Source organism: Narcine bancroftii, chromosome 2 (assembly GCF_036971445.1).
Source record: "Narcine bancroftii isolate sNarBan1 chromosome 2, sNarBan1.hap1, whole genome shotgun sequence".
Classification (NCBI taxonomy): Eukaryota; Metazoa; Chordata; class Chondrichthyes; order Torpediniformes; family Narcinidae; genus Narcine; species Narcine bancroftii.
In genome coordinates this window covers 256,913,845-256,938,787 of record NC_091470.1, presented here as the reverse complement: position 1 = coordinate 256,938,787, position 24,943 = coordinate 256,913,845, and the positions used below count along the sequence as shown (strand labels likewise).

Genomic DNA, 24,943 nt, shown 5'->3' with positions numbered 1-24,943 from the left:
TTGCTTTCTTCATGATGCCATTCATGTGTTGGGCCCACAAAATGTCCTCTGAGATAGTGACTCCCAGATATTTATTTAAATTTGCTCATCCTTACCATCCCTGATCCCCCAATGATTACAAGGATGTTGCTAGGACTGAGTTACAAGGAAAGTCTAACCAGATTAGGGCTTTATTCTCTGGTGTACAAAATAATTATGGGAATAGGTGAAGTAAATTCAAAGCAGTTTCTTTTTAAACAGGTTCAGTGAGACAAGAACTAGAGGCCATTGATTAACGATGAAAGGAAATGTTTAAAGGGAAAATTAGAGAGAACTTCTTGCAGAGAGTGGTAAGAGTATAGACAGAGCTGCCAGCAGAGGTGGTGGACGTAGGCGCAATTTTGACATTTAAGAAAAATTTGAATAGGTGCATGGATGGGAGGGGTATTGTCCGGGTGCAGGTCGATGGGACTCGGCAGAATAGTTCAGCAGAGACCAGATGGGCTGAAGGGCCTGTGTCTGTGCTGTAGTGTTCAATGATTTCATAGTCCATGGAGAGTTGCGAATATCTCAGCAGATCAAACAATGTCTTTCATGTAGGATTAAAGTGTACAGGGGAACACCTTCATCAAGCCATTGCGAATACCTTGAGTATACCTTGATATACTCAACTGAAATCTCAGGATACATGGGGAACACAGATTTTTTTAAAATCCAGGCTAATAATCTGGGAAGAAGCATCCAAGAATTTTCATATCCACCGGCTCCCTCACAGTCAATTAACTCACACACACAAGAAGCTCTTGTAAGAGCCATTCCCTGCTCCATGCAGAGAGAGGACAATTTGCACTTGATTTAATTCGTGGAATTGTTCCCCTGTACGCTTTAATCCTTTGAAGCATTTTTAATTTTTGGTAAACTTTAACCATCATTTTGCAACTCATCACGAGAAACTCGCAATCATTTTTTGGAAATTAGGAAATTATGGACCAGTGAGCCTTCCGTGGATTACCTCAAGTGGAAGTTGGGCTCACATAGATGGAGGGCCGCTGGTGACTTGTGGTCAAAGGACGTACACAGGCTGTGGGCTACTGGAGTCTGGCTCATGGGATCCAGGATTCGAGAGGGCGCTGAGGGCAATTAGTGCTCCTAAAGGAGCGGTTTACTGATCATTTCAGAGGTTTGGATTTGGATCTTGGATTGCCGATAGTTTGAACTGTTTTCTGTGTGGCTGAAGAGCCTATGAGAATCCTGTAGGTGAATTCATGGACACTCAATGTCTGTGAAGGGACTCTCTTTTTCTTCTCTTTCTCCTATTTTTTCAGGGCACCAGGCAATGCTCATGGAAATTCTTTGTTTGCCCAATATTATACATATTACATATTCTTTGAACCATTGAACCTTACTTCAGTGGTGGGTAAACTGTTGGATAAATTCCTGAGTGACAAGATTAACAAGCATTAGAGAGACACAATCTGATCAGGGATAGTCAGCTTGACTTAGGTCAGCAATATATTGTGGGGAGGTCATGTGTCATGAGTCTGATTGAAATCTCTGAGGATGTAACAATGAACATCGATGAAGGTAAAATTGTGGATGTAGTTTATCTGAATTTCAATAAGGCATTTGATAAGGGTCACCATACAAGACTGATTCAGAATGTAAGCTGATTGTAGATGGTTTGTGTTCTGCACAGAGGCTATGGGCCAGTGGTGTTCTGAAAGGATTTTTTCTGGGACCCCTGCTCTTAGTGAGTTTTATAAATTATTTGAATGAGGAAGTGGAACCATGGGTTAGTAAATGCACAAAATGCTGGAGAAACTCAGCAGGTCAAACAATGTCTTTCATGTAGCAAAGGTAAAAATACATAACCGACATTTAGGACTTGAGCCCTTCATCAAGCCCTTTGTAAAGGGCTCAAGCCTGAAACGTCGGTTATATATTTTTACCTTCACTAAGTAACCAGCTGAGTTACTCCAGCATTTTGTGTTTTTATTTCAACCACGGTGACTATGGATTTTCATGAGTAACTTCATGATTAGTAAGCTTGACATGAAAGTGAGTGGTCTTATGGATGGTTGCTAGAGGTTACAAAGGGAGATTGATAGGATGGAGGGCTGGAATGAGAAGTGTCAGATAGATTTTAACACAGACAGGTGTGAAATGGCTCATTTTGAGAGGTCAAATGTGAAAGCAGAATACAATGTTTATGGGAAGACTGAGCCGTGTGGGTGAACTGTGAGATCTTGGAGTCCATGTGCAAATGTGGAAGGGAACAAGCTTGAAGGATTCAAAGAGTGACAGCTCATTCTATTAAACGGTGAAATTTATTTACAATGAGGAACAAATATGCAACAGGAGATACGCATACCTGCATGCAAACCCATTTCACTATCATACAGTTTCCTTAACTGTAAATAATCACAACTACAGAGGGTTAAAACAAACAATACCTGCCACCCCCTTCCCTGACAAGCAGGCATGGCACTCAACTTACAAATTAGATCAGACGATCCACATGGTTTTCGTTGAGGTCCGTGTAAAGGAGAGCCCCATCCCATCTCTTCTTTCTTTCTTTTTTTGGCTTGGCTTCGCGGATGAAGATTTATGGAGGGGTAATGTCCACGTCAGCTGCAGGCTCGTTTGTGGCTGACAAGTCCAATGTGGGACAGGCAGACACGGTTGCAACGGTTGCAAGGGAAAATTGGTTGGTTGGGGTTGGGTGTTGGGTTTTTCCTCCTTTGTCTTCTGACGGTCTTCTTCAAAGGAGGTTGCTGCCCGCCGAACTATGAGGCTCCAAGATGCACGGTTTGAGGCGATATCAGCCCACTGGCGGTGGTCAATGTGGCAGGCATTCTTTAGGCAGTCCTTGTACCTTTTCTTTGGTGCACCTCTGTCTCAGTGGCCAGTGGAGAGCTCGCCATATAACACGATCTTGGGAAGGCGATGGTCCTCCATTCTGGAGACGTGACCTACCCAGTGCAGTTTGATCTTCAGCAGTATGGATTCGATGCTGTCGGCCTCTGCCATCTCGAGTACTTCGATGTTGGAGATGAAGTTGCTCCAATGAATGTTGAGGATGGAGCGGAGACAACACTGGTGGAAGCGTTCTAGGAGCCGTAGCTGATGCCGGTAAAGGACCCATGATTCGGAGCCGAACAGGAGTGTGGGTATGACAACGGCTCTGAATACGCTAATCTTTGTGAGGTTTTTCAGTTGGTTGTTTTTCCAGACTCTTTTGTGTAGTCTTCCAAAGGCACTATTTGCCTTGGCGAGTCTGTTATCTATCTCGTTGTCGATCCTTGCATCCGATGAAATGGTGCAGCCGAGGTAGGTCCCATCTACACAACTCACAAATGGCTACGTCTCCGTCACTATTCACGATCCCCAGTCTGAAGTGGCTCAGTTAGTTACCTCGGCAAGAGGACAAAGAAAAAAGAGAGTGGCTGGATCACACAGTTTGGTTTTATACCCGGCACCTCAGACTGACCCAGATAGTGGTTCACTCCAGGTGATCAATTGCAAGGTGACTTAAGGTGACCAACCATAAGATAACGTCAGGTGTGGGCGGATCTGACGTTCAATGACATGGGGAGCAGTGACTTCGACCTCTTTTCCTGTCTGACCTGTAAGGTGACCGTCCATTCTGCACTGCACAGGCTGATAGTGTTGTTAAGAACATGTGTGGTGTGTTGGCCTTCTTTAACCATGGGATTGAGTTTGGAGCCGAGAGGTAATGTTACAGCTATGTAAGACCTTGGTTCAACCCCACTTGGAATATTGTATTCAGTTCTGGTCACCTCATTACAGGAAAGATGTGGATCCTATGAGAGGGTGTCGAGGAGATTTACAAGGTTGGTGCCTGGATTGGAGAAGATCCCTTATAAGGATAAGTTGAGTGAACTTGGTCTTGTCTCCTTGGGGTGATAGAGAATAAATGGTAACCTGATAGAGATGCATAAGATGATGAGAGCTATTGATCATGCGGATGGCCAGAGGCTTTTTACAAAGGCTAAAATGACTAAAACTAGGGGGCATAGTTTTACGATGCTTGGGAGTAAGTATGGGGGGGGGTCATGCAAGAGGTACATTTTTTCTCACAGAGAGTGGTGGGTGCATGGAATGGACTCCCGACATCTGTGGTGGGAGTGGGTTTGAGGATCTTTTAAGAGACAATTAGATGGGTACATGGAACTGAGAAACATGGAGGGTTGGACAGTCTGGAAATTCTAGGCAGTTTTGGAGTAGGTTATTAGATAGCACAGCACTGTGGGCTGAAGAGCTGGTACTGAGTTGTATATTTCTATGTTCTATGAAATTGATGTTAGTTCTAGCAGGTAGTTTTAATCAATGTGCAAGTACCACAGATGCTTTGCCTCTGTGGTCCAGACAGACCGATGAGGTCTACACCTGCTGAAAGGTGACTCACTAATAATAAACACTCTCAATGAAGATGAATGGATAGATGAAGGAAGAAATTATTTGGAGTGTGACCGAGAGGTGTCTGGGGTTGGAACTGATGGGACCTCTGTCAAACAAGTCTGGCTAGTGTTTAATGGGCTGCAGGACCTCGTTTTGTGCTGTGGAAATCTATGGTTAACAAAGATTTGGCATCTGGGTCTCCATCCTGGAAACAATTCCTGCAGAGGCTTCCTTCCTTTTCGATCTGTCAAAGGACCCAGGCCCGAAACGTTGGTCACCCTTTACTTCTTGTGGATGCTACGTGACCTGCTGAGTTTCTCCAGCCTGTTTGTCACCCCAGCATCTGCAGACTTTCTTGTTTAACTTCCTTCCCTCCTTGCTAGTTAGAATGCAGGCTGCAAACATGCTTGTATTGTCAAAAAATATTGCAAAATTATTATCAAAAGTTTGCAAAATGATTGTTAAGGTTTTCTAGAAACTAAAATGCTCCTTGATCACTATTCTGAAGCCTTTGTTGAAGATATATTTTAAATTACAGCAATCTCAGAAATATGTGCAAATTCATTCTTTGGGATGACGGGGAACATGGAATGCCCACAGAATGGTAAGGCCATGACACCATTGCACCATGTGGTACTGCATTACCAGACTGCTTTGAGACCATGGACAGGAGCTGTTTCAGGGAGACCATCACCTACAACAGTTGTGTAAATACAGTAAAATACCCATTATCCTGCACTTATGGGTGACGGAAATGTGAATTTTCCGGTTGACTGAGACTCACTCTTGCAATGCCTAACTAATACACCTACATTGAGAATACACCATTTAAAAGACAAAAGATAGTGCAAAATTTGAAAAAAAATCAGTATTGTGTTCTTTAATTATGCAAAGTTCTCTTTAATCAAGTCATTCCCGTTATTTACAAAATTTAAATTTAAATTCGAACCCCAGTCATTGGTGCCATAACAGAGTTGTGCTGGCTGCTTTGATGACTGTGCCCTCATCATAAGGAACTTCACCCGCTAGTTCACAGATAAAGCTAATTGACTCTTACTAGGTAGGGATAGGAAGACAATTTGAGAGAGTCACTCCAATGGCGAGAAGCATCGATTGGCTCTTCATCTTTTTTTTTAATTTTTTTATTTTTCACACCATAAATCACATTAGCCATGATATACACTTTTTCTTTTTCACACATATACAGTGACTTTTTCTCCCCCCACCTCCCTCCTCCCAAGCCACCCCCCCAACCCCCCTCTCATCCATTTTAGGTATACAATCTAGGTTGCATTAAACCAGTCAGACATTGTTGTCATTCAACAAAAATACACCAGAAATTCTACTGAGTCCATTCTTTTCTTTCCTTCTCCTTCCATCAACTTAGGTAATGTTTGTCCCCGGTAGGTTTTCGCTATTGTATTTAATGTAAGGCTCCCATATTTGTTCGAATATTTCAATATTATTTCTTAAACTATATGTTATTTTTTCTAATGGAATACATTTATTCATTTCTATATACCATTGTTGTATTTTCAAATTATCTTCCAATTTCCAGGTTGACATAATACATTTTTTTTGCTACGGCTAGGGCTATCTTAACAAATCTTTTTTGTGCATCCTCCAAATCAATTCCAAATTCTTTGTTTTTTATGTTACTTAGGAGAAAGATCTCTGGATTCTTTGGTATATTGTTTTCTGTTATTTTATTTAATATCTGATTGAGATCATCCCAAAATTTCTACTCTCTCACATGTCCAGATTGCATGAATTGTTGTTCCCATTTCTTTTTTACACACATGGTTAGGCTTTTAGCGCAACCCTACTCATCTCCATGTAAGTGTTCCAGTCAGGCCCTCATCGCAGCCCGACTCAGCTCCATGACAGTATACCAGTCAGGCCCTCGGTGCAACCAGACTCATCTCCACATCGGTGTCTTGGTCAGACACTCAGTGCAACCCACTCACCTCCACGACAGTATCCTGGTCAGACCCTCAGTGCAACCCAACTCACCTCCACACCAGTATCCTGGTCAGACTCTCAGTGCAACCTGACTCACCTCCATACCATTGCCCTAGTCAGACTCTCAGTGCAACCCGGCTCACCTCCATGACAGCGCCCTAGTCAGACCCTCAGTGCAACACGCCCTCCATACCAGTGTCCTGGTCAGACTCTCAGTGTAACCAGACTCACCTCCATGACAGTATCCCGATAAGGCCCTTGGCGCATCTTCCTTTAAATTTGAACCCCATTCACAAGTACTTTAACAGCATTGCGCTAGCTGCTGCACTAATTACCCCATCCCTCACCATCCCCCCCCCCAAGTTTACAGTTAAAGCCTTACTGTATGTAATTATATGTAATAATATAAGCCTTATTATATGTAATAATATACTAATAAAGATAAAAACTCTTATCAGCCAGGGATAGGGAGACACCTTGGGAGAGTCACCACAATGGCGAGCAGCACTGATTGGCTCCTCATCCTGGGTTACACCATTTTATTCACTCACAACTTTATTCCAACACTGTTGCAGGAAGTGCATAACGGGGCGTTCTGCTGGCTGAATGTTTGTTCCCATCTTCCCCAAGGGTTTGTGTGTTTCAGAGAACAGTTACTTTTACAATCTTAAACTTTTATTTAAAACTTTATTTATTCTTATGTATTTCAAAAAAATTATTTATTTCCTCAAATTTTTTTTGCCGGTTGTTTGAGTTTCCAGTTGATTGAATGTCGGATAATGGGGATTTTACTGTATCGAGGAGTGCATGAGCTCACTGACTACATCAGTAAGTGCACTCACAACCTGGACTAACCAGAAACCATGGTTGGATGCAGAGATCTGGGCACTCCTCAAAACTCGTGATGCTACCCTTCAGGACATGAGACATGACAGCATTAAGATTAACCAGGGCTAAACTCTCTCACCAATCCAGAAAGCAAAGCAGGGTGAACACAGAAGATCCATCGACAGCTGTGCAACACCAGCAACATGAGGCATATTGCGACTGTAACAGATCACAAGACAACTTCGCGAGTTAAAGGCAATGGCGTCTTCCTTCTGGACAGACTCAACATCTTCTATGCATGGTTTGATGAGAAGAACAGGATAACGCAAAGAAAGCTCTGTGCCCTCCTGATGAATGGGCCATGTACATAGCCATGGCTGAGGTGAGGAGAACCCTTTCTAAGGTGTTCCAAAACCAGGCAGCAGAACCAGAAAACATCCCTGGTCAGGTACTGAAGGACAGCGTAGACCAACTGACAAAGGTCCTTATAGACATCTAAAACAAGTCACTTCAACAGTCCATCATCCCCACGAGTTTCAAGACAGCCTCCATCACCCCAGTGCTAAAGAGGATGACAGTAACAGGCCTCAATGACGACTGCCCTGTAGCATTGGCCTCCAACATTATGAAATGCTTCGATCATCTGGTAATTGAATGCATCAAATTGCACCTCCCAGAAAGGTTGGACCCATTTCACTTCTCCTATAGATGAAACTGTTCCATTGATGACACTATAGCCTTGTTCCTCCCCTCTGTCCTAATATACCTGGAGAACGATGCCTCATATGCCAGGTTGCTGTTCATTTACTTCAGCTTGGCATTTAATACTCAATGTCCCTCTTTGTAACCTGATTCTGGACTCCTAACGGAAAGTCCGCAGTCTCTCCAAGTCAGTAGCAGAATGTTGAACAGTGTCACACTGAGCACTGGAGCACCTCAGGGCTGCTCCCCCTACTCCTCTTCACATTGCTGGCCAATGATTGCAACACCAGATCTGGCCCCAACAGAGTCATCAAGTTTGCAGATGACATGACAGTAGTTGGACTACTATCAGCAACAATGATGAGGTGGGCTGCAGAGAAGAAATGAAAAATCTTATAATATGGTGTGAGAATAACAATCTGAGTCTCAACATGGACAAGACAAAGGAGATGATCATTTCTTCAGAAGAACAAAAACTGACGACTCTCCACTACACTAAATAGTGGAGAGAGTAGAGAGCTCCAAGTTCCAGTTCTTTGGAGTCCATTAACAAGCGACCTATTGAGGACACACAACATCTCCTCAATTGTCAAGAAGGTGCAATAGCAATTGCACTTCCTGAAAAGACTGAAGTGGGCAAGGCTACCGACCATCATCCTGTCAACTTCCTACAAGAGCTCTCTTGAGAGCATCCTGGTCGGCTGCATCACAATGTGGTCTGGTTACTGTAGAGCATTGGATTGAAGGTCAATTCACAGGACCATAAGAGTGGCAGGGAAAATCACTGAAGTCTCCCTCCCCCCTATTGATGTGATCAACCAGGATCATTGTTTGAAGAGGGCGAACAAAATCGTTGTAGATCCCAACCACCCTGCACACAGCATCTTTCACTTACTCCCATTGGGAAAGAGATACAGGAGTATCAGAGCCAGAAACATTAGGCTGACCAACAATTTCTTCCCACGGGCAGTGAGATTGCTGAACGACTGAGTGAACTGGTTATAAAATTCTCCGAGACTTTACTACATTAGTCTTAACTATTTTTTTTTATATATGTATATATGTACTGCTTGGGTATCATTTGTCTGAATCTGTGTTATGTCTGGTTGTGCGTTTGCATGTTTTGCACCGAGGACAAGAGAACACTGTTTTGACATGTTAAACTTGTACAATTGGATGATAACAAACTTGAACTTGAAATCCCACAGCTCAGACATCCCCTCTCTCTGGGACACTGGGAGAAGAGTCGAACCATTTGTAACTGAAGCTTCATCCTGGATCTGGATGAACGGGGTTAATGTTGTACTCTTGTCTTCATGGTCTGAGGTTTGTCTGCTAACTGTTTCCAGCTGTGGTCAAGTTGGGCTTAAAAGGCATGGAGAACCTTTGCCAATAACCACAATGAGAACAAAAAATTGGATGCAAAAAGGAACCTCAGCTTTTGCCAAGAGAAAAAATGTTACTCGATGTATGGGCTCAATGTAAATGCTTGAGGGAGACTTGATAACAGGTTGTGATTTTCTGCCAAACTTGAGGCAGAAATCGTGAATAATGCACTTGAACCAGTGATTAGTGTTCAGTTCTGGAGTGTGCATTCATTTCATTACTGACCCCCATGTCCTGAATTGTACATCCGCTTCCTGGAATGCATTTCTGGGGTTGGTGGTGGTGGTGGCTAAGGCACAAGGCTGTATGAAAAATAAAGGATTATGGGTCATAAGAAAGGAAAGCATTGATTGATGTGGAGTGTGTTTGCATAGGTCAGCACCACATTGCTCTGAAGTATTCTATCTTTCGATGAAGAAAATAGATCCTGACCTTGTAGTTACCTACAACATGGGAACCAGTTTTGCTCAACCTCATCCACATTGATGGGATGGAGGTGGAGAGGTTGCTGGGAGTCCATATTTCAGAAAGCCTCTCCTGGAGTCAGCACATTGAGGCAGTCATGAAGAAAGCATATTGACACCTCTTCTTTTTGACAAGTGTCTATGGAGATTTGGTTTGTCATTGGATACTCAATCAAGCCTCCATAGGTGCACAGTGGAAGTATCCTGACTGGCTGTGTCACTGCCACTTTTGGGAATTCGAGTGCTCAGCAATGCAGAAGGATGTAGAAGATAACAAACACAGCCAGGTCCATCTCAGGCTCTGACTGCCCATTCATGGCAGACATCTATATGAGGTGCAGCCTCGAGAAGGCAGCCAATATTGTAGCAGACCCCCATCATCCTGGTCACAACCTCTCCTTGTAGCTACCTTCAGGCAGAAGGAACAGAAGCTTGAAGATCAACACCTTTAGGTTCAAGAACAGTTTTTTTCCAACAGCTATCAGGATCTTAAACCTCCCCTTGTTACACTAACCGGGGACTGCTCTGACCCCACTAAATGACTGTCTGCACTTGTGCAAAGCCATTTTTCTTTGCACTAGAATAACTGTGAATATTTATTCCGTCTTTTATTTTAAATTCCATTAAGTATTAAGTACACTATTGCAGTTATTTATATCATGTTATTTTGTAAGTACCAGGAGGCTAGTACAATAGGAACTTTTAAAAGAACCTTAAATAGTGACATGGATGTAAAGAAAACAGAAGGTGATGAGTGTGAGGGGTCTCGCACTGACCTGCTAACAAGTTTCTCATTTCTCCTGAACCCCCAGCCTCCGCTGAGCTCCAGCACTATGACTGTCCGGGGTACAAGATATACACGGCAGGGGAACACGGCAAGCTCCTCTCCCTCTCCTGGTTTTTGAAGGCTTGCTGTTCTGCAACTTGCTCTTAATCTATCAGTGGACGAGTAAAGCTCTGCCCCAAGCTGTTTGTAGCACTGAAGTGCAGGGGTTCCTCCAATATCTGCTTCCAATATCTCCAATTACTGGCACATGGGACTAGTTAACTGCCAACCCCCTCCTCGTCCTGCCCCCCCCCCACAGCGGACCATGCAGAGATGGTCTGGGTGGAGTCCCCCGCTGTGCTGTCTTCCAGACCTCTGATGATGGTAAGATTTATAATACGTGGCATAATTTAAACATCCTAACATGTTTTGTTTTCCGTGGCTTTGGCTTGTCGTAGCAATCTCTCATTATATTAGAGTCAGAGAGTTGTAAATGTTTGTACAGCATGGAAAGAAGCCCTTTAGCCCACCTTCTGCATTTGTTCCATATCTCTCCAAACTTTTCCTGCCCTATTATCTACCTAAATGTCATTTTTAGTTGAAGTTCAAGGTTATTATTATCAGGCAGTACATATACTGTATGCATTTAAAACAAAATTATGTTTCTCCAGACCATGATGTACATGTATACAGAAAATACATGGCACATAATAATCACATACCAGATATACTCGTGTGATAGTCAAGTTTTGGAGACCAATTTTATGGGTTAAAGTTGGGGGGGGGGTCAACTTTTACAAAGATACTACTTTTGACTGTGGTACGTACCTGCATTGTTCAAGGCATTGGGAGCACAGATGAAGGGGACTGGTGTTCGGGACGTCAGGACTGAGGCAAGCATCCATGATTGGGGCGTCGAGAGCTCAGATGGGTGGGCGGCCAAGGCAAGGATTTGCCACCAGGATGAGGATCTGTGGTTGGGGCATTGGGAGCTTAGATGGGTGGGTGACCAAGGTGAAAGTTCACTGTCAGAACATCGGGAGCATGGATGGGCAGACAATCTTTACACAGGATATAGAGAAAATACAAAATTTTGGGGCCAAAAATTGGGGGGTGGGTGGCTGTCGACTTTTACACGGAATTAACGATTGCATGAGTTATATATGGTACACATATAAAGATATATTTTGAAATAAATATATAAATATTTTGGGATGATTTACTTATTTATGATACTCTTCATCATTCTAAAAGCCTGCAGGGAGACACTTTTTTCCTAGATTGGCAATCCTGTTTTTGATGGAAGTTGGTCAAAGATCCTCTGTGCTGAATGGAAAGTGTCTCCAATAATTCTTTAAGCCTTTTTTTATGCAATGCACCTGGTGAGTGTTGACAATAGAAGAAAGAGAGACCCCAGTGATTTTCTCAGCTCTTTTGTTGATCCTCTGTATTGGCTTTGCTGCTACCATACCACTCAATGATGCAGCCAGACAGGGCACTCTCAATTGTGCTCCTGTCAAAGGTTGTCAAGGTGGGGTCCGGTAGCCTTTCCTTCCTCAACCTCCATAGGATGTGTAGCCACTGCTGCAACTTCCCTGACTAATAAGGAAGTGTTTTGGGTGCAGGAAAGGTTATGCTTGAGATAAACACCAAGGAACTTTGTGTTCTCCACTCTCTCCATGACCAAACCATTGACGAGTAATGAAGAGTGATCAACCTTCATCCTCCAGAAGTTCACATTCATCTCCTTTGTCTTATCCATGTGAAGACTCAGGTTATTGTTATTGCACCATTTTATGAGCCTGCTCACCCTCCTCTTTTTTAAAAATTTAGAAATACAGCACAATAACCGACCCTTTCAGCCCACGAGCCCGTGCCATCCAATTACACCCAATTAATCTACAACCTGCATTGTGTTTCAAACAGTGGGATGAAATCAGAGAAAACCCACACAGACAATGAAGAGAACATACAAACTCCTTACAGACAGTGCGGAATTCGAACCCCGGACCCGATCACTGGAGCTGTAACAGTGTTACGTTAACTGCTATGCTAACTGTGCCACATCTCTGTAAGATCACTCATCATTGTTGCTGATGAGGCTAACTACTGTTGTATCATCCGCAAATTTGATGATTCTGTTAAAACTGAATCTGGCCGTGCAGTCATGAGTCAATCATGAGTCAACAGCGTGAACAGTAGTGGACTGAGTCATCTTTCCATTCCCTGTCTCCTTTTGCATAGACATGATAAATTCTCATCTCTGCCCTTATCATATCCAATTAACACATCTTATTGTTCTGGATTTCTCCCCCAGCCAGCATTGTCTGAATTCTGAGACTTTCTGAGAATTCTTCCTTCTAGCTCATTCTTTTTAGTCAAGAAGGGTTCAGACCCGAAACGTTGGCAATATATCTTTGCTATTTATGGATGCTGAAAGACCACTGAGTTCCTCCAGCATTTTGGTGTGTTTTTACTACAATCACAGCATCGGCAGACTTTCGGGACTCACTCAGGTTTCCTGCTGTGTACATCTACTGGAAGGAGAAGCCTGAGAGAAGACCCCGCAGTTTAAGTAACTACAGCAGCAATGAGTGTACAGGTGATAGATTTGAAAGGTTTGAGGAGTGATAACCCTGGACACATGTTGGCAGTAAAAATATGGAATTTATTTACAAACTGGAAACAGATACAAAACAAAAGAAGACTGCACACCTGCACGTAAACCAATCTCGTGAGCTTGCAGATTGCTTGAGCTATATCTACCTATAAACTCAAGTTCAAGTTTATTATCACCTGACTATACGTATACAACCCTACAAAACAGCATTTCTTCATGACACAGTGCACACACAATAGACAGCTCATAAAAATCACATGTACATAAATATATAATTTTAAGTAAGTATAGATAAAATTGTTTTGGGGTGATTTACTCAGTTACAGGATATTGGTCATAAATCTCACAGCCTGTGGGAAGAAGCTATTTGTCAGCCTGGCAGTCCTGATTTTGAAGCCCCTGTACCTCCTTCCTGATGATGACGAAGGGCTCAAGCCTGAAACATTGGTTATGTACCTTATCTTTGCTATATCAAGTAGATACCTTGATGAAAGGCTCAAGCCTGAAATGTTGGTTATGTATCTTTGTCTTGCTGAGTTTCTCTACCATTGTGTTTTTAGATCAACCACGGTGTCTGCAAACTTTCCTGTTTTACTAGTAGGTCAAAGATACTTTATGCTGAATGGAAAGGGTCCTCAATAATTTTTTCAATCCTATTTAAGCAATGCTCCCAGGGAATGTCATCAATAGTGGAAAGGGGAACCACAGAGATCATCTGGGTTATTTTGATGACCCTATGTATTGAGTTCCAGTCTGATACTTTGCAGCTATTGTACCACACAATGATGCAGCCAGACAGGATTCTCTCATAAGGACCAGTTTTTCAAGCTGTATGAAAAAAAATAAATTATGCTCCTGCAAAATGTTGTCAAGATGAGTACTTGTAGTCTTGCACTTGTAGTCTAGGCACTGCTATCTTTCCTGATGAATGAGGAGGTTTTGTAGGTCCAGGAAAGGTTGTCTTTTATATGCATGCCAAAGAGCATGGTGCTTGAATTCTTTCCATGATGCAACCATGGTACCAAGGCACAAGCATGGGGATGAGCGACTCTGGTGATTTCTGGGCTGAATAATTTTCCTAAAGTAACATTAGCAAAGCATCTGGATTCTCATCCACTGAAGGAAAGTTGGGTGAAAGACCACTGCCGGCTTAACGTGGGGGTTGGATGATTGAGTTTCAATCCTCACACATTTGGAAGGGTTCCCTGGATGCTTATTGGTCTGAGGTTGACATGGTCTGTTTGATGCTGAGCGTGGGATAGTCATGCCCTGCTCAGCTCCACAACATTGGATCAATGCATAGTGAGTTCTGTAGCCAAGCCACCTGTGCATCAGCAAGCATCTGAATGGTGACACTGCCATCATTGATCAGACCAGACCAGATGCCAGCCATGCCAGTAAAGACCTGTGCCCCTGAATTATCTGCACCTCTCTCTAAGCCGGTCCAGTACAGTGGGGGGTACCCACAGTTTTGGCTGCCTTTTTGTAGGGTATTGAGTCAATACATTGTAACCCTAACCCTAAACCTATTGGAACAGATTGGAGAGAGGGGCGGATCAGTCATGCAGCCACTGCTAGATCCTGTGCTCCATTCCATTCTTCATGTAACATGAATTGATAAGCCCCTCCAACACCACAAATGAGTTAGCGCGATATTATTACAGAGCTGGTGACACAGGTTTGAATCTGGCATTGTCTGTAAGGAGCTTGTATGTTCTCCCCGGGTGCTCCTGTTGCCTTCAACCCTCCAAAAATATACAGGGTTTGTAGGTTAATTGGTGTACTTAGCAGTGTGGGCTCATGGGCTGTAAGGGCCGGTTACTGCGCTGTTACTCTAAATCAGTGGTTCCCAACCTTTTTTATGCCCCGCACCCCTAAAAATTTTTAATATGTTCTCGCATCCCTTAAAGCAATAATTTATTTAAGAATAAAGGTGAAGGTGACCAAAACAAATTTGTATAATCAATTTTTAATAATATATAAACAAAAATGGAACATATAGAAAAGAAAAAAAATATTACAACAAATTAAAAGTTGCATAAACCCTACAAAAAAATTAAATTTTCATCCATGCATGAAATTTCTTTAAAAAAGTTTAAGAACTAATGTTCAAATGTTCATAAGCCAATTTAAAATTTAATGACTCTCTTGTTCCTGTTTATTGCTTCAGAGTTTTTCCAAAACGTGGGACTTTGTTGCTGATATCAATCCGCACGTCTCCCTGTGCACCCAACCGATTTCTAGATTTTGTCTCGATCGACAAAAGGGCACTAAATCCAGACTCGCATAAGTAGGTCGTCGCGAACGGGATGAGCACAGTTAGTGCTTTTTCACAAAGTCTTGGAAACACGTCCATTGCCAAACACCAATATTGTTCCGAAGTTTTGCTTTCAAACTGCATTTCAAGAACACGATTTATGCACAGTTCAATAAGATCTTCCTTCAGCTCTTCATCATCTGACGTATTATCCAAATTGAAGGAGTATGGATTTATAAAAAAAACTGAAATGTTATCTTGCACCCCCTGGAATGCTAGCTCGCACCCCTGGTTGGGAAACCCTGCTCTAAAGGTTAAACATTAATTGAATTAAAAAGGACTGTCTGTAATATTGTAATGCAATTTTTTTCTTGCATTTCAGTGACCAAATTATCTATCTTTGCCATTTATTGTCATTTAATTTAATTTAAAGTATTCTCGTGTAGTTGATTTTCTTAAAGTGTCTGGCCATAGAAAGGAAGAATTTCAGTGCATCTGGACATATGCACAATGGAAATTATATGTTAATAAATTCATTCTCATCATCACAGCCTCAAGATTTAGGAGAGTAGATTTAAGACGGAGATAAAGAGCAACTGCTTTTTCCAGAGAGTGGAAATTGTGGAATTCTCAGCTCAAAGAAGCAGTGGAGGCTGCCTCGTTAAATGTATTTAACATGCAGAGAGATAAATATTTGCATCATGGTGGAAAAGGCAGGTGGGTGGAGCTGAGTCCACAGCCAGATCAGCCATGATCTTATTGAATGGCAGAGCAGGCTCGACAGAGCAGATGGCCAGTTCCTGTTCCTTTTTCTAATGTATATGAAATGTCATCAGAATAGGGTGACTTTTACCCAGCCTTTGAAAGTCACGTTGCAGATAGCTCTTTTTTTTCACATTTTATTTAAAAGATTTTTTAAAAACAAAATACAATCAAATAACAGCAGGAAATTTTTAGATACATAAATAAAAACCCTTCCCACCTTCCGAGCCCTTCAGCCAGCTCCCTTAAGGGGAGCCAAATACAAAAACAGAATATATAGAATATATAGAATATTTCAAAGTATTTTCAAATTCACATATTCCAAATAAGAAGACTACATATTAACAAAGAATGAATAATTATCATGCAAATCACATGGTTTTTTTTCCAACAGAATACAAGCTTTTAATTAATTATGCCAACATACTATATTAATCTCCATATTATCTTTCCAAGTACTAGCTACACATTTTCGTGCTCCAGATAACGCTCAATGTACAAATGCAATTTGAAATTTATCCATCCCCAATCCCTTCAAATAAACCATATAGCCCAACAAAAAAAATCGATGGGTCGAGTGATAATTTAATCTTAAATAATTTTTCCAAGACCAATCTAATTCCTTCCCAAAATGGTTGTACTTTTAACACAAGACCAACAGCATGTAAAAAAGTTCCAGTACAGAGTCCACATCGAAAACAAGAGTCTGAATTGCTAAACCCATATTTTTTTAAATTTCTCTGGAGTCAAATATAATTGATGTAAAAAATTATAATTAACCATTCCATCTGTTACATTCATCAATTTAGTTACACTGTCGTGACACATAACCTCCCAATTGTCTTCAGTAAAAGTATAAGTTAAATCACTTTCCCATTTAAGCCTAGATTTCTCCCATTCTGGTTTATCCATACTATCTTGTAACAATCGATACATATCTGAAATATAACCTTTCTTTGGTATAGAGGAAATCAAAGACTCAAATTTCATCAACATAAGTAAATTCATCTCTTTACCATAATTATCTTTTATCAAAGCTCTGAGTTGATAGTACACAAATAAAGAATTTAGAGATATATCAAATTTCTTCCTCAATTGATTAAAGGAAAGAAACTGCCCTGTTTCAAAGCAATCCTGAACTATCTTTATACCCTTAGAATTCTATCTCTTTAAATGATTATTAAACATTGAAAAGGGAATAAGTTGATTATGGTATAATGGAGTTTGAATTGATAGTTTACCCTTCAACACTAAAACCATATTTCTTTTACCCCATATCTTTAACTAGTGTTTTAATATCGGCATATTACATTCCCACAATAAATTCATATTCCATTTAAATATGAACTGATGTACCTCAACTTCAGAAATACAAGCCATTTCCACCTTTGCCCAACTCGGGGGTTGGTCCATATCCATCAATCTACTAACAAATTTCAACTGAGCTGCTTCATAATAATTTTGAAAATGAGGTAATTGAAGACCACCCAATGCATAATTCCATGTAAGTTTATGTAAAGCTACTCGTGGTAATTTCCCCTTCCATAAAAATTCCTGTACTGCGCTATTCAAATCCTGAAAGAAACTCTTTGAAAGTAAACAAGGTATTAACTGAAACAAATATTGGATTCGAGGAAATATATTCATTTTAATACAATTTACTCGACCAATTAAAGTTAATGGAAGATCTTTCCATTTAATCAAATCAATTTTAATCCTTTTTAATAAAGGAACATAATTTAATTTATATAAAGATTGGTAATCTGCATTACTACTACTCCCAAATGTTTAATTCTATCTGACCATTTCAATTTTATAATATTTTTATATTCCATATAGTCTCCTTCCCCAACTGGGTGATATTTCACTCTTATCCCAATTTACCTTATATCCCTAAATTTCAGCAAGCAATCTTGCAAATATTTCAAAGACTACTCCAGTTCTGTCAAATAGACCAACATATCATCCACAAATAAATTAATCTTATATTCATCATCTGCAATTCTCATCCCTTTAATCTTAACATCATATTGTCTGAGCTAATGGTTCAATGGCCAATTCAAACAAGGCTGGTGATAATGGACAACCTTGCCGAGTTGGCCGCATTAATTTAGATGGTAAAGAAGTTTACAATTTGTCACCACCCTAGTAATTGGGTTTTTATATAAAGCTTTAACTCAACCAATAAAATAAGGGCCAAAATTAAATTTCTCTAACACCTTAAATAAAAAATTCCATTCAACCCTATCAAAAGTTTTTTCCACATCCAGTGCAACCACCATTGGTGGTTGGGTTGCTGTCTAGATGCATTGACCAATGTGATCAATCTAAGAATGTTATCAGGTGCATTTCTATTCTTAATAAAACCTGTTTGATCTACATGTATCAACTGAGGTAAATATTTAGCAAGTCTGTTTGCTAATACTTTCAACATAATTTTATAATCTACATTTAGTAAAGAAATAGGTCTATACGAAGATACTTTCAATGGATCCGTATATTTCTTTAAAATCACAGTAATTATAGCACTCAAACAAGATTCCAGTAACACCTGATCCTCAGTTATTTGCTGTAGAACATCTCCAAATACCGAGGATAAATCTTCATAAAATACTTTATAAGATTCAGCTGAAATTCCATCATCCCACGGTGACTTCCCATTTGGCATCCCTTGTATAGCTTCTTTAATCTTGAAATATGTAAATGGAATTTCTAATTCCCTAACCTTATCCTCTCTTAAAACAGGTAAATTTAACTTGGATTAATAAGAATCAATAGAACCAGCTTCCTACTTTCCCTCAAAAGTATATAATTGTTGATATTGACCCGACCGAATGTTCCTCTTATAGACCAATTTCTTTGTTGAATGTTGATTCTAAGATTTTCTCTAAAATTCTAGCGACAAGGCTAGAGAAGATATTACCATATATTATCTCTGAAGACCAGACTGGATTCATTAAAAATCGTTATTCCTCCTTTAATATTAGAAGATTGATGAATATTATTTACACCCCTTCACATAAGTCCTCAGAATGTGTTATTTCATTAGATGCTGAGAAGGCCTTCGATAGAGTAGAATGGCCTTATTTATTTACAGTTCTTGAAAAATTTAATTTTAGTCCAATATTTATATCTTGGATTAAACTTCTTTATAATTCCCCAGTTGCCTCGGTTTTTACCAATACCCAAAGATCGCCATATTTTCGATTATTTCGGGGCACCAGGCAAGGGTGCCCCCTTAGCCCTTTATTATTTAACTTAGCTTTAGAACCTTTGGCAATTGCTATCAGAGAAGCACCCAATATTACTGGTATTATTCGTTGCAGGGATATTCATAAAGTATCACTATATGCAGATGATTTATTGCTATATATTTCCAATCCTGAAAATTCTATTCCTGCAGTTTTATCTTTATTAGCCCAATTTAGTAATTTTTCGAGATATAAACTGAACTTAAATAAAAGTGAATTATTCCCTTTTAATGGATGGGTTCCTATTTACGATAGCTTGCCTTTTAAAATAGCTAGAGACTATTTTATATATTTAGGGATTAAGATTACTAAAAAACATAAAGATTTGTTTAGGACTAATTTTCTCCCTCTATTGGACCTGATCGGTAGTTTACTTACCAATTGGTCACCATTATCCCTATCCATGATAGGCCGAATTAATGCTATTAAGATGATGATCTTACCTAAATTTTTATATATATTCCAAGCTATACCTATTTTTGTTCCTAAATCTTTTTTTGATAAGGTCGATTCTAAATTGTCTTCATATATCTGGCAAAACAAGAATCCTAGATTGGGAAAAAAATATTTACAGAAATCTAAACTGGAGGGAGGATTGGCATTACCCAACTTTAGAATTTATTATTGGGCAATTAATATTAGTTACTTAAGGTATTGGTTGAATTATTCAGAATTATCTCTAAATCCCCATTGGGTAAATTTAGAAATTAAACTGGTACAAAATTTCTCAATTAGTTCTATTTTGGGAGCTGCTCTCCCTTTTACTCTTACTAAACTATATAAACTAATTGATAATCCAATGGCTAAACATACACTACGTATATCGCTACACTCTTGCCTTGGATTTGAAAGAAGAAGAAAATACATGACCAACCAATCTCTCTTTAATTTCATATGTTCTTTTTTAGTCAAATGTGTCTCTTGCACCTTATGAGCCCTCTCACCTAATTCATAATGACATTGCTTAGATTAATTAATTAAACACTCACACTGATAGATTTGTAGTGTATTATAATGTAGTTTCAACTTCGCTAAGGCTGCCTTTTTATCTTCTGTAACATTTTTTCTGAAATTCCTTTTCCACCTCAGTAATTTGTTTCTCCAATGTTAAGCTTTCTGCCACATAATGTTTTTTAACTTTCGTAGTATAACTAATAATTTGCCCATGCAAATATGCTTTCAAAACATCCCATAATACAAAAATACTATTTACTGTATTAATGTTCTCAGCCAGAAATAAAGCAATCTGTTCCTTAACAAAAGTAACAAATTCTGGTTTCTTTAATAGCATTGTATTAAGCCGCCATCTATAAGACAATTGCACCACTTCTGAACTTGCACAAGAGAGAAACAACATAGAATGATCCGATATGACCCGGCTTTTATATTCGGCTTGGAGTACTCTACCTTGTAAATGTGCCGATACCAAATCAAAATCTATTCTAGAAAATGAATTAAGTCTAAATGAATGAAAGGGGAAATCTTTCTTGTAGGATTTACTCTCCTCCAAATATCAATTAAATTCAAATCTTTCATCAAGGCCCCTATTTGTTTTGCCGTCTTTGATTTCCTTATACTTTTCGGAGACCTATCCAATAAGGGATCTAAAACACAGTTAAAATCTCCCCATCCAGAATATTTTCCTTGGCCTGATTTAATAAGAAAAAAGCCTCCGACATAAACCTTTCATCATCCACATTAGGTGCATAGATATTTAACAAAGTCCATGATTCAGCAAAAATTTTACAATTCAACCTCAAAACCCTCCCTGCATTACCTTCAAAGAATTCTAATTCAAATGGTAATTTCTTACGAATTAAGATCGCTACACTCTTGCCTTGGATTTGAAAGAAGAACAAAATACATGACCAACCAATCTCTCTTTAATTTCATATGTTCTTTTTTAGTCAAATGTGTCTCTTGCAAAAAAGCAATATCGACTTTCATTTTTTTTAATATAAGCCAATACCCGTTTACGCTTAATAGGATTATTCAATCCCTGGACATTAAAAGTTGCAAAGTTCAAATTAGACATTTCAGTAAAAATTCTACTATAAACTATTAGTTCCCTTTCTAATTCCCTAAATATTCTAAACCCTCCCCTATATAAAAATACCACAAAAGCAAAAAAATATATTTATAAACTTCCCTTCAGTAAACTACTAAAAAGTAGTAACTTCCTAAAAATCTGGGTGTGGTAAAGCCCACTAGTGGCAAATGACTATCAGGTCTCAGTGTCAACAACCCCCCACCACCCCATCAGACTTTCTCAAAGTAATTATTCAGACATATTCAACCCAGTGATTCCAATCCCAATGATTGTTCCGGGTCTTCAATATCAAGAAGACTTTGCATCAATTCAACCTTCTTTCCATTCTTTCCGTGCTTCCCAATCTTTTCATTCCCATTTCCATTTACCCTCCTTTTAGGCGACGATAATGGTGACCGACCATTTCCTCACAAATCTGGCAATGAATTGGCAAAAATTAATCCATTATGATCATTTTCAAAAATTTGAGATTGAAAATTTCCATAAAAAACTTTAAGTACAGCCAGGTAACGAAAGGCAAACTTGTAACCCTTTTGCCACAACACTTCTTTAGCTGAATTAAATTCTCGACGCCTTCCAATAATTTCTTGACTCAAATCTGCATAGAAAAACACTCTGTTATTTTGAACCATCATTGGAGTCTGATTTTTCCGTGCTTTCTGCACCGCAACTCGTAATACCATTTCTCTATCTTGATATTTCAAACAGCGAATCAAAACTGCCCTCGGTGATTGACCTGGAAACAGTTTTTTCCACAATGCGCTATGCGCTTGATCCAACTCTAGACCATCCAGAAAAAATTCCTTGCCCAGTACTTCAAAAATTCATTTCTTTAAATTTTTTTACCAGATCTGAACCTTCCATATCTTCTGGAAGACCTACTATTTTTACATTATTTCTTCAACCTTGATTCTCTAATGAATCAATCTTCTTCAATAATTCCTTCTTCTGAATCCCCCGGTCCACAAGAGTCCTCCACTTTTTCCATTTTTCTCTATTACGCTCTACTTGATTCTTACATTCAAAAAAAGCTTTTTCAATTTTTTAAAAATTATCCTGTACAGTATCTACTGTTTTTATATATCTACTAACATCACTTTTAACTACAGTCATATCTTTCTTCATAGAAGTCATCTCTTCACACATATTATTCATTTTAGTTTTCACTTCCATAAATCCTTGGTTTATCTGAGTAGACATCTGTATTGACATGTTTTCCACTTGATGAACAATCCCTTCCAATATTGTAAACACAGAATCCAGTCCAGGTTCTATCACTTCCCCTTGAGGCCTACCTTCTCTGGTCTCAGTCACCATTTCTTCCTGTGTTAATTCCAGTAACGTTGAGTTCTCTTCCTCCCCTAACGCAGTGGCTCCTTTTCCAGTGCAGCTGCAGGCCTGGACACCCGTTGACAACGTGCCGACCTCATCAGCCCGCCGTCTTTCGGGCTCCCCCACAGCACACACCTTTTCCAATAACTCACGGACCTGCGATGCACTGCACATACCCGGCAAAGTCACCGACCGCGCAGGTCCTTCTTTCGACGCTATACTGCACGCCCCCGGACCATCAGGCAATGCTGCGGGCTCGCTAGTCTGTCCTCACTCGGCCAATCTGCCCACATGCCCGGGTTCATGGGTGCGCGAGTCAGCGCCGGCCGAGCTCATCACTAAACCAGCGCCATCTTGCGAATGTGTGATCGGCGCCGGTGTAATACTTAGACAAGCAGGAGTCCTCTGAGGCTTGGGAGCTCCAATCGATGACTCCATGGCTTCAACTTGGTAGGTAGGTCTCAATTCTTCAACACTTTTATAAGGTAATTTCTTTTGCAATTGAGCTTTTGATTTCTTCACGTTTGTAGCCATTTCAATCCTCCACTATTCCAAAGTCTGTAAATACTATTTTTAACCACTTTTACAAGTTTTAAATCGTGTATTTTTAAGTCTAACTGGGGGAAGGTGGAACTTCACGTCTTCCCTCTACGGCATCTTGCCACCACCCCCCCCCCCCCCCCCCATTGCAGATAGTTCTGGTCAGCATTGTTGTAAGTGCTCCAACCTCTTATGTTTTCACAGGATATCTTTTATCTATTTATGTATTTCCAGCTCATGAAACCCTTACTGCCTAATTACATCCAATAAAGCCAATTAACCTACCATCCCCCTACATTACTTGAAGGTGGAAGGAAACCGGATGCGGAGCACCTGGAGAAAACCGATGCAGGTCACAGAAAGAACACAAACTCCTTACAGGCAAAAGCGGATTCAAATCTGGGTTACTGGTGCTGTAATAGCATTGGGCTACCCTGGTGCCCTTTTGTCCATTGCCTTTATGAGTAAACCTTTAAGTTTTGGCTGGGATATAAATTAGCCATCGAATGATTAGCCTGCAGGCAAGATGAGGCTACTGCGTGGAGCCATTTGATCCACTCCAGTTTCACTGAAGGACAAGAAGAATACTCATTGCTCTAGAACTTTGGCACATTATCTTTTTAAATTCAATTATAGCTTTTTTTTAATGAAGTACCTGTTTGCATGTGGCAAGAAAGAATTACAATGCATATTTGCACTGTCCATTGTGTATGACAATTTTCATTGGTGTAATGACAAAATCTAAAAATACCACCAGCCGCACTTCCCCCTCCACCATTCACTGAAACAACGGGTGGGATATCCCTGAAGCCACTATCCACTCACTTCCGATCCTTGTTCCCAGGGGGAGTTTGCTGACTTTCTGCCATTAATACCAGGTGCCTCTATCTTCTTAAAAGGTTTAAATGCAAAACATCATCAGAAATTTGAAGCATGTTTTGTCTGACACAGGAGCCTGCAGCCTAAAGGGTAGACTATCTTCACAGATATTGTTGGTTCTGCTGCTAATTTCCACGTTTTCTGCTTTTGTTCGTGATTGCCACCACTGTAGTTTTTTTTCCGGTATTCTCCAGATGTTGTGTCTATTGAAAAGTTCCATCCAATAATGTGGCAGCTGCTCAAATAAGTTAAGGGGATTCATGACTTGTGATTATTTCTGAAACAGGAATCTTCCTTTCATGTTCATTTAAGCATGTATGGAGAATCCCATTAGTGACTTGAGATTGTTTCCCAGTGCCGTACTAATTGGTCTATCAGTCCCCAATGCCTACCTCCCTTGTGTTTTAAGTATTGGGATTAATTGAGCAATTTTTACAGATCTTAAGGACAATCTACGAATTTACAAAGTTCTCGGAAACATTAACCAGGTTCTTGCTTGTTTCCTCACTCATTTCCTTGTATTCTCTGGCAGCCTCAAGATCTGTCCACATTACAGCATTGACTTGCTCAGCCACACATGCCAAACATATGTTAAGCATTTCCAATTTTAGTTCGACTGGGCCCAGAAATTGTCAATGGTCTTCATCTGAAAATGGACGTGAAGAATTAATTTTGCACATCTGTCATTCTCCCTGTCCCCCTGATGTTTTTGCCCAACAGCTTTTAAGGGAACTCTTTGGTCT

At 40.1% G+C, this 24,943-nt stretch overlaps 1 long non-coding RNA gene across 2 annotated transcripts in view; it reads left to right on the top strand.

Moving 5' to 3' along the window:
- LOC138752681 (uncharacterized) overlaps nt 1–24,943 on the top strand; it is an 86,559-nt gene that overhangs the window by 12,599 nt on the left and 49,017 nt on the right. The window contains exon 3 of one of the 2 annotated variants that reach the window (XR_011350832.1): nt 15,300–15,726. The exons of the other annotated variant lie outside the window; for it this stretch is intronic. This is a non-coding gene — a long non-coding RNA (uncharacterized lncRNA). Of the gene's footprint in view, nt 1–15,299; nt 15,727–24,943 lie in introns of those variants that run through there. 2 annotated transcript variants of the gene reach the window in all.